The sequence below is a fragment of the Mus musculus genome, chromosome 3, assembly GCF_000001635.26.
Source record: "Mus musculus strain C57BL/6J chromosome 3, GRCm38.p6 C57BL/6J".
Lineage (NCBI taxonomy): Eukaryota > Metazoa > Chordata > Mammalia > Rodentia > Muridae > Mus > Mus musculus.
Window position 1 is genome coordinate 93,772,722 of NC_000069.6, and position 11,676 is coordinate 93,784,397.

The window sequence follows — 11,676 nt, forward strand, 5'->3', positions numbered from 1 at the left end:
CTCAGGTACCATCCAAGATTAGTATAGAATAGAGTTTATTTACACCATGGAGAGGGGAGTTGAGGAGGGATGAGAAGAGAGGAGAGACAGAAGAGAGAGAGAGAGAGAGAGAGAGAGAGAGAGGGAGGGAGAGAGAGAGAGAGAGAGAGAGAGAGAGAGAGAGAGAGAGAGAGAGAGAGAGAATTTAAGAAATATTGAAATAAAATCTAAAATACCTATACTTGTATCCAACAGGAAGAAGAATAGATAACATCTAGTTATTTTCAGATCAACTTTAACCTCCAAAGTACCTCCAGCAGAAATGTCAGGGGACATGGAAGCCAAGATCTGGGGCTCCACACAGATCAGTGTTAAAGAATTCTGCTATGAGTGGACCATAAGCAACTTTTCATTTTGCATGGGGGGAATTAGGAGAAAGATTAAAAGCCCAGTGTTCTCCTTAGTGGCCAATGAGGAGGTGGCCTGGTGTTTGAGAGTACACCCAAATGGGTTTGATGAAGAAAGCAAAGATTACCTGTCAGTTTACCTGGTGTTGGTCAACTGCCCAAAGAGACAAGTTAGGGCAAAGTTTGAATTCTGGATCAAAAATTCCCAAGGAGAGAAATACCAATATACACAAAGCTTGAATGTCCCTAGCTTTCAGAGAAAGCAAAACTGGGGATTCAGTAAGTTCATCCTTCGAGATTCCCTCCTCTCCCATCGGAATTGGCTTCTACCTAAAGACAAGCTCACCCTCTGCTGCAAGGTGAGCATAGTAGGAGCCATCTTAAACATGCCTGGACAGAACATGATACCTGCAATCAAGGATCCAAGACACATGTTGACAGATGACCTAGGCAAGCTGTGGGAGAATCCCCTCTTCACAGACTGCTCCCTGTTGGTAGCTGGCCATGAAATCAGGGCTCACAAAGCCATCCTAGCAGCTCGCTCTCCAGTTTTCAGAGCCATGTTTGAACATCAAATGGAGGAGAGACTAGCAAACTGCTTTGAGATCCAGGAGCTGGATTTTCAAGTCTTTAAGGAGATGATGGACTTCATCTACACTGGGAAGGCTCCAACCCTCCATAGCCACTCCATGGCCTGTGATGTGCTGGCAGCTGCTGAGAAGTATGGCCTTGAGGGCTTGAAGGTCATATGTGAGGATTCCCTCTGCAGGAACCTCTCTGTGGAGAATGCTGCACACACTCTCATCGTGGCTGACCTCCACAGCACAGAGCAGCTGAAGACTCGGGCTCTCCATTTCATTGCAGTTCATGCTTCTGAGGTCTCTAAAAGCTCCGGGTGGAAGTCAATGGTGGAGTCCCATCCCCACTTGGTGGATGAAAGATTCCACTCCCTGGCTTCTGCACAGAGTGTTTTCTTAGAATCATCATTCAAATGCCTTAAGGGATTTTAGGAGCTAGACAGATATGACCAACACCGCTCTTCCAAAATCAACAACCAGTCTCATCTATAGAACTATGTCATAACACCAGCTGTAGCCTTACTTTCTGCCTGCGTGCATCTCCTTCGAGTCCCAGAGACAATTCTTTTTTAAGATCCCACAGGCTAACTCATTGCTGTATTCTAGAGCCTAACTCCAGACACACTCACTGATAACTCACTGTCCAATCCTGAGGGGAAGCATGGAAGATGCCTGTAGATCTTCCCTTCTCCTTCACTTCTTGTAAAACCACAACTACCAGTCTAATCCCCAACTCTATAGAATCTTTCTGGCCTGACCACTTTTCTTTTTTTTTTTTTTTTGTTTGTTTGTTTTTTGTTTTTTCCCAGACAGGGTTTCTCTGTGTAGCCCTGGCTGTCCTGGAACTCCCTCTGTAGACTGGGCTGGCCTTGAACTCAGAAATCTGCCTGCCTCTGCTTCCCAAGTGCTGGGATTAAAGGCATGCACCACCACCGCCTGGCCTGACCACCTTTCACTGTGTTGCTGAATTCCAAGGAGACAATGTAAGCAGATTCTGATGGATTCTCCTCCCTCCTGTGAACCCCTCAGACTTCTAACCTATCTCCATTCCTTTTTTTAAAAAATTTTTAATTAGGTATTTTCTTCATTTACATTTCCAGTGCTATCCAAAAAGTCCCCCATACCCTCGGCCCCCACTCCCCTACCCACCCACTCCCACTTCTTGGCCCTGGCATTCCCCTGTACTGAGGCATATAAAGTTTGCACGACGAATGGGCCTCTCTTTCCACTGATGGCCTACTAGGCCATCCTCTGCTACATATGCAACTATCTTACACGAGTTTGCGACCGGCCAGGAAAGACGCAACAAACCGGAATCTTCTGCGGCAAAAGCTTTATTGCTTACATCTTCAGGAGCAAGCGCAAGAATGGCGAAACCCCGTCCCTTTTAAGGAGAATTATCCTCCTCCTAGGACGTGTCACTCCCTGATTGGCTGCAGCCCATTGGCTGAGTTGTCATCATGGGGAAGGCAGAGCACATGGAGTGGAGAACTACCCTTGGCACATGTGCAGATTATTTGTTTACCACTTAGAACACAGGATGTCAGCGCTATCTTGTAACGGAGAATGTGAGGGCGGCTCCCCACACAACTAGAGACACAGCTCTGGCAGGTACTAGTTAATTTATATTGTTGTTCCTCCTATAGGGTTGCAGATCCCTTTGCTCCTTGGATACTTTCTCTAGCTCCTTCATTAGAGTCCCTGTGTTCCATCTAATAGATGATTGTGAGCATCTACTTCTGTATTTGCCAGGCATTGGTATACTCTCACAAGAGAAAGTTATGACCAGGCGTGGTGGCCCACGCCTTTAATCTCAGCACTTGGGAGGCAGAGGCAGGCAGATTTCTGAGTTTGAGGCCAACCTGGTCTACAAAGTGAGTTCCAAGACAGCCAGGGCTATACAGAGAAACCCTGTCTTGAAAAACAAAAACAAAGAAAAAAAAAAAAGAGAGAGAGCTATGTCAGGGTCCTGTCAGCAAAATCTTTCTGGTGTCTGGGTTTGGTGCTTTATATGGGATGGATCCCTGGGTGGGGCAGTCTCTGGATGGTCCTTCCATCTCAGCTCTGAACTTAGTCTCTGTAACTCCTTCCATTGATATTTTGTTCCCCATTCTAAGACGGAGCGAAGTTTCTACACTTTGGTCTTCCTTCTTCTTGAGTTTCATGTGTTTTGCAAATTGTATGTTGGATATTCTAAGTTTCTGGGCTAATATCTGATTACTAGTGAGTGCATATCATGTGTGTTCTTTTGTGATTGGGTTACCTCACTCAGGATGATATCCTCCAGGTGCATACATTTGCCTAAGAATTTCATGAATTAATTGTTTTTAATTGCTGTGTAGTACCATATTGTATAAATGTACCACATTTTCTGTATCCATTCCTCTGTTGAAACACATCTTGGTTCTTTCCATCTTCTGGCTATTCTAAATAAGGCTGCTATAAACATAGTGGAGCATGTGCCCTAGTGATCCTAAAAATTCCACCAGAGAATGCCTAAACCTGATAAACAGCTTCAGTGAGGTAGCTGGATATAAAATAAACTCAAATCAGTGGCCTTTCTCTACACAAAGGATAAACAGGCTGAGAAAGAAATTAGGGAAACAACATCCTTCACAATAGTCACAAATAATACTAACTCTAAGGAAGTGAAAGATCTGTGTGATAAGAACTTTAAGTCTCTGAAGAAAGAAATCAAAGATCTCAGAAGATGGAAAGATCTCCCATGCTCATGGATTGGCAGGATCAATATAGTAAAAATGGCTATCTTGCTGAAAGCAATCTACAGATTCAATGCAATCCTCATCAAAATTCCAACTCAATTCTTCACCGAGTTAGAAAGGGCAATTTGCAAATTCATCTGGAATAACAAAAATTCTAGGATAGCAAAAACTATTCTCAACCATAAAAGAACTTCTGGTGGAATCACCCATCCCTGACCTCAAGCTGTACTACAGAGCAATTGTGATAAAAACTGCATGGTACTGGTACAGTGACAGACAGGTAGATTTGAAGACCCAGAAATGAAACCACACACCTATGACCACTTGATCATTGACAAAGGAGCTAAACCCATCCACTGGAAAGAAGATAGCATCTTCAACAAATGGTTCTGCCTCAACTGGTGGTTACTATGTAGAAGAATGTGAATTGATCCATTTTTTTTTAATAAGTTCAGGGTTTTTTTAATTTATTTTTTTAATTAGGTATTTTCTTCATTTACATTTCCAATGCTATCCCAAAATTTCCCCAGACACTCCCCCTTCTCCTCCCTACCCATACCCACTTCTTTGCCCTGACATTCCCCCATACTGAGGCATATAAAGTTTGCAAGACCAAGGGGCCTCTCTTCCCAATGATGGCTGACTAGGCGACCTTCTGCTACATATGCAGCTAGAGACACAAGCTCTGGGGGTACTGGTTAGTTCATATTGTTGTTCCACCTATAGGGTTGCAGACCCCTTCAGCTCCTTGGGTACTTTCTCTAGCTCCTCCATTGGGGGCCTTGTGTTCCATCCAATAGCTGACTTCGAGCATCCACTTTGAATTGATCCATTCTTGTCTCCTTGTACAAACTCAAGTCAAAGGATTTTTATGTAGATCAAAGGACTCCACATAAAACAAGAGGTACTGAAACTTATAGAGGAGAAACTGGGGAAGAGCCTTGAACATAGGAGCACAGGGAAAAGATTCCTGAACAGAACAGCAATGATTTGTGCTCAAGAGCAAGAATTGACAAATGGGAACTCATAAAACTGCAAAGCTTCTGAAAGGCAAAAGACACTGTCAATAAGACAAAAGGCCACCAAAAGATTGAGGAAAGATCCTTACCAATCCTAAATCCAATAGGGAGCTAATATCCAATATATGTATATATATATATCTCAAGAAATCGGACTCCACAAAAACTAAAGAACCCTATTTTTAAAAAGAGGGGGAAGTACAGAGCTAAACAAAGAATTCTCAACTGAGGAATAAATACTGAATGGCTCAGAAGCACCTAAAAAAATGTTCAACATCCTTAATCATCAGGGAAATGCAAATCAAAACAACCCTGAGATTCCACCTCACACCAGTCAGAATGGCTAAGATCAAAAATTCAGGTGACAGCAGATGCTGGCGAGGATGTGGGGAAAGAGGAACACTCCTCCATTGTTGGTGGGACTGCAAGCTGGTGTAACCACTCTAGAAATCAGTTTGGTGGTTCTTCAGAAAATTTGACATAGTTCTACTGGAGGATCCAGCAATACCACTCATAAGTATATACCCAGAAGATGTTCCAACTCGTAATAAGGACACATGCTCCACTATGTTCCTAGCAGCCTTATTTATAATAGCCAGAAGCAGGAAACAACCCAGATGTCCCTCAATAGAGGAATGGATACAGAAAATATGGAACATTTACACAATGGAGTACTACTCAGCTATTAAAAACAATGAATTTGTAAAATTCTTAGACAAATGGATGGATCTGGAGGATATCACCCTAACCGAGATAACCCAATCACAAAAGAACACACATGATATGCACTCACTGAGAAGTGGATATTAGCCCAGAGGCTCAGAATCCTTCTTAGAAGGGGGAACAAAATACCCATGAAAGGAGTTACAAAGTTCAGAGCAGAACCTAAAGGAATGACTATCCAGAGACTGCTCCCACTTGCGGATTCACCCCATAAGCAACCACCAAACCCAGACACTATGCAGATGCCAACAAGAGCCTGCTACAGGAGCCTGATATAGCTGTTCCCTGAGAGGTTCTCCAGTTCCTGACAAATACAGAAGTGGTTGCACATAGTCATCCATTGGATGGAGCACAAGGTCCCCGATGAAGGAGCTAGAGAAAGTATCCAGGGAGCTGAAGGTGTCTGAAGCCCCATAGGAGGAACATCAATATGAACTAACCAGTACCCCCAGAGCTCCCACCAATCATAGAAAACACATGGTAGAACCTGTGGTTCTAGCTATATATATGTAGCAGAGTATGGTCTTGTCAGTCATCAATGGGGGGAGAGGCCCTTGGTCCTGTGAAGGCTCTATGTCCCAGTATAGGGGAACACCAGGAATGGGAGTGGGTGGGTTGGGGGACAGAGAGAGGGGATAGGGGATTTTCCGAGGGGAAACTAGGAATGGAGAAAACATTTGAAATGTAAATAAAATGTCTAATAAAAAAGAAAGATCACTTGCTGCAGATCCTTTGGGGCCCTTTGAGTGGAATGGGTCTCTAGTCGCAGGTGGGCATAGCGTTGGATGAAATGACAGACAGATGCTCACAGGAGAGGTTGGGTAGAATCTGAATATAATTTGTCAAATTGAGCATCAAACTTTTTATACAGAAGAAAATAGGGAAGTTAGGTGACACATCGGCAATGTACAAATGAGGTTACCGGATGCTTAATGACTCTTACACAAAACAGAGGAATGTAAACACAAAGACTGGCAGGAACTGGGCAATGAAATAACTGAGACAAAGTCAGCCCTATCTAAGGTCAGCTATAGTCTTAGAAGCCAGGTGTGAGGTCTTTACACTAGCAGGGCAAGGGCTTTCACACCCAAGTCATGGTTCTAATTAGGAAGTTCTGTTCTAGCTAACCATCTCATGAATAATGCAATACTCTAAAACAACAGCCCGATCTACTTCCTAAACCATTGTAAATTCGTGTATATGGGAGGGACTTGGCTTTTATTCTAAGTGATAGTGTAATACCAGAGGCAATTCTGAATGTCACTGAACAGGCAACATTCTTCCTGAATTCCAAGCCAGCTCAAGGACTTTCTAGGATGTTGGTCCACTGGCGAAGGCTTAGCTATGTCAGAATTAAATCTTAAAAGGCACTTATAATAAGATAATACTAAAAGAGAGCACGTAGATCCATACACTAGACTACCGCGGGAATAGGGTATGAGTATATGGGTTAATGAGAACTCCAGAACTCCAGGAGGTGAGCTTCCGTGAAACTCTCTGCCTCGTGAGTGGCGTTTAGGCTTCACAGCCTGTCAAGCTGACTCGACCTGAGTGCGTGGTGATCACTAACAACATTTCCCTGGCACTACACTCCAACACTATGGACTATGATCAAGTATTCCTTGGTTTTAGTTTAACAGGTAGTGTTTTGTAAGTGCTGGGGTTTGCATCCTGAATAGCTTCCACCATGGAGTCTGATAACATCTCACACATGTTCTGGACACTGAATCAGCTGGTCATGGCTGAATTCTCCTATCTGTCCAAATAGAGGTTGTCTTAACCATCTTCTGGAAGAGGTAACAAGTAAGGTGGAGGTCTCAGATTTCTTGGAACCATGGTTTCAAGATTCCTGTTTTGTCCAGGAATGCTGAAGGAGTCCTGTACTATGCTTACCTTGCAGCAAAGGGTGAGCTGGTCTTCAGGGAGAAGCTAAATGCCCCTAGTAGAAAAGAAAAGCTCAAAAAAATATGAAAATTTGAAACCCTTGTATTGGTTTCTTAATGTAGATGGTGTTGGCCTACAGGTCATAGAGATTGCCCTGTCTTATACTTTGCAGTGATGGAAATAGAGACCTGAGATCCCCTCATGTACTGATACAACAAATTATGAGTAACATCACTCTCAAGCAGTGTTGTCTGCTATGTGTCCTTCTTGGACCAAGCTTTCTTTAGGAAAATCTGGTAAATCATAAGAAAGAAGAAAGGACTTGTGGGAGTAATGAGGGTATGAAGTGTGAAAATATAGCTCAACGCAAGGGAACTTGCCTAGCATGTGGAGGTCCCCAGTTCTATCTCCTGCCAAACACACAAATGCAGCTTCCCATAGGTATGTATGTAGATTGGCTCCAGAAAGAAGAAAACTGTCTGGGGACCAAGCAGAGGATGGCAGAGGCACAGTGAACATTTGCATTGATTGATCTCTAGGGCATCCCTTAAAGGGGTCACTGAGTGAGGGTATGTGGTACTCATGAATGATCTGCTTACCTGGGAGGCTGAGATAGGTAGTAGGATGAAGGGTAGCCTGTTGTGCAGGAAGATGTTACAACAGTAACAAACTGAGAATGTATACAATGAAGAGAAGAAGAGAGTATGAGAAAGATCTTTTTCTGCACTTGCCAGGGGAAATGATCATATCCAGCAAATTTCAGGGTTGAAAGCTATGCTTTGATGTTTCCTTCCATCTCTTTCTGCAGTGGTGGAATTCAGTGTACACCCAAGACTAGATGATGCCTGATTCCTCCTCTTCCTCTGTCTCTGAAGTGCTAGTGCCCATAGGCTGCACGACATGTATTCCATTCATTTAAAAATATTTTATTCATTATATCCTTTTCATGACCTTAAACAAAACTCTTAATTTGTTCCTTATGTATTAAAAAGTCAAGTATTTAATTCCTCTGAGGGGAGAAGTAGGAAGATCTCTGTGTTTTTATGTCCAACTTGATCTAAAGAATAAGTTCCAAAACAGCCAAGGCCATGTAAAGACACTCTGTTTCATGAGAGAGATGGGGGCGAGGGGGGAGAGAACTCAAATCAACATGAAAATGGTTTGTCATTTTGTGGAGGGTTATTAATGTTTTTAGTTCACAATAGTCTTGAGATTGTCTCAGGAAATTGCTTATAGACAAGATTGTGAACAATGAATCAAAATCCTGTCTAGAAGGGGTGAAAATAACTGTTTTCTCTATATACCTAAAAAGTGTGATATTCTAAGGGGCCTGCATTGGGAAATTCAGAGAGTCCTGAGTGCTTGATCTATGTGTCCATCATACATATGGAGATTCTGTCTCCAAATCCAAAACAAACTCACAAATCTCACTTCAACATCCACACCCTTAAATATGACTCCCCAAAAGATGAACTATGAAGGTAAAGTCAAAGGTGTCCTTCTGAAAATTATATTCAAGATCAGAGGCAGAAGAACCTAAGCTGAAGTGGTAGCCGAGGATACAGAGTAAGGCTGCTCTGGGAAACGAGTTTATTTGAATTGATGGCATCCTTCTTAAATGAATTAATATCTAAAATGAAACCAAACACACAAACATTAAATAAAAAACAAACAAACAAGCCAAAAACACAGGTTGAGCAATTATTAAAACAGCAGTTGAGCAGGCACATCATTGTTAAGGAGAATGTGCAAATTATTAATAAGTCAAGGGATACCCAGCTTTACTAAACATGCTGGCCGGTCTCATATTAACATCACAAACTAGAGGTATCTGAGAGGAGGGAACCTTAATTGAGTAAAATGCCTCCAGAATATTTAACTGCAAGGCATTTGCTTAATAAGTGACTGATAGGGGAGAATCCAGCCCATTGTGGGTGGTGTCATATGTGTGCTGGTAATCCTTGGATGGTAGGCTGAGCATGCTATGAGAAACAAGCCAGTTAGCAGCACCCTTTCATGGCCTTTCATCTGACTGAGGGCTGATATTCAACATATATATATATATATATATATCCCAGAAATTTCATAATAAAAGACCTAATGTGTAAATAGAGAATTCACAATAGAGAAAAATTGAAATGTCTGAGAATCTCTTAAAGAAAGTTCTATGATCTTTGTTATCAAGGAAATGCAGATCAAATCTACTTTGAGATTCCATCTTATGTCTGTCAAAATGGCCAAGGTCAGTAACAAGAGTGACAGTTCACACTGACTTGGATGCTGAACAAGGGAAGTGCTTCTCCATTGCTGGTGGGAGTGGAAATTTTTACATCCACAATGTAGATCAGTTTGCTGATTTATCAGAAAGATAGTAATCATTTTACCTCTAAGACTCACCTATATCACTGGCATGGTATTGGTCAGGGTTCTCTAGAGTCACAGAACTTATGGGTTGTCTCTATATAGTAAAGGAAATTATTGATGACTTAATAGTCTACAATCCAACTCCTGACAATGGTCAGTAGCAACTGAATGGAAGTCCAAGGATCTAGCAGTTGCTCAGTCCCACACAGCAAGCAGGAAGGAGAGAGGGAAAGACTTCCTTCTTCCAATGTCCTCATGTAGGTCTCCTGCAGAAGGTGTAGCCCAGATTAAAGGTGTGTACCACCACACCTTTAATCTCAGATGAACTTGAACTCAGAGATCTCCCTGTCTTCTGGAATTCATAGCCACTATGCCTCAAGATTTCCATACCAAGATCCAGGTCAGAAACTTCTGTCTCCCAGCCTCCAGATTAGGATCACTGGTGAGCCTTCCAAATCTGGATTGTAGTTCATTCCAGATATAGTCAAGTTGACAACCAGGAATAGCCACAACAGGCATATACCCAAAGGATGCTTCTTTTTAACCACAGGAATCTTGGTCAACCATGTTTTTTGCTGCTTTATTCATAATATCCAGAAATTAGAAACAATTTAGATGTCTCTCAATCGAAAAAAAAAATGAAGAATTAGTCAGTTGTTAAAAATAATGGCAGAAAAGCCAGGATACAAGGCCTGGGCTAATCTGTAAGACCCTAAGGCTTTAGTATTGAGTGTGTTACCACAAAAAACACAACTTGACAATAGATCGCTGCAATGGCAAGAGGTTTATTGTTCTGATGTGCGTGGGGTTGCTCAGCCTCCCAGTGAGAGTCAACCCGAATTCGAAAAGCACAACTCTTTTATACTCTTTTTATGGTGGGTTATTATCATTGGTCAGCAAAGCAGCAGTACATTTTGAACTTATGGGTCAGATATTAATGTCACAGCTATTAACATCACAGCTATTAACATCACTGGGAATTCTAGCAAGGTCAGGGCAGTTTGTGGTATTTCTTGGGGTTTAGTGTGAGGCAGGGCAGGGGGATTTTTTTTTTTTCTGGGAACTGTTATTTTGTTATGGTTATTTTTCTGAGAAAAGCTCATTCATTTTGTTTTGGCAGCTGTAGACTTAGTCATTTTTGACTGCTAGTTTGGGAAGTCCCTTCAGAAAGGAAGGGGCTTAGTGGTCTTGAACTTATTTTGGATTCTATAAACCTGCTCTGCTACAATCCAGTCCCGTATCCAATGGGTTGAGTCAATACACCCCAACATCTACCTTATCTGTCAATACACCCCAACATCTACCTTATCTGTGAGCGGCTGAAGTGCCTGGAAAAGCCACTTTTAGATATCAAATGTCATCACGGAACAGGGCAGATTCCATGCCTGATACCCAACTTTCAGAGTGGAAGAGCTCAAGTTGCAGGATTCTGCTTTCCCTACTGGGAGATAGAGAGATTACAGGACAGTGGTGCTGTCAGCAGGCTACAAGCACAAAGGTGGAGCCCTAGTAACCATAGAGTGCCCTAATTTGAGGGCAGTGAGCTGTGCAGTAGCCTGGAACTTGCACAGACTCTACCCCAGACACAGATTGCAGAGCAACAGGATTGCCTAATTCTGGGCAACATTAAGGTATCTGAAGTGAGTCTTGGCAATGTTCTAATATTTATAGTGTTTTGTTTTGTTTTGTTTTATATTTTGTTATTTCATAGAAGCCTATTCTTTTCTGAGAGACAGAAAGGAAGAGGATCCATATGGGAGAGAAAGTAGGAAGGAACTAGAAGTAGAGGGAAGGAAACTGTATTCAGATTATACAGTATTAGAAAATAATCTAAGTTCAATAAAAAAGAAAAAAGGGGTATGGGGGAAAATTAGTCTTTGAGAACTTTCAGAATGAGACAAAAAGTGTTGCTAAGTAGCCCTCTTCTGCTTCTGTTTTAGTGTAATGTCATTATGGACATTAATATTCATTAATATTAGCAGTAACTATGTATAAGGAC

The 11,676-nt window shown here is 42.1% G+C and overlaps 1 pseudogene; it reads left to right on the top strand.

The window, feature by feature from the left end:
• On the top strand, positions 279-1,421 carry Gm5773 (predicted pseudogene 5773; annotated as a pseudogene).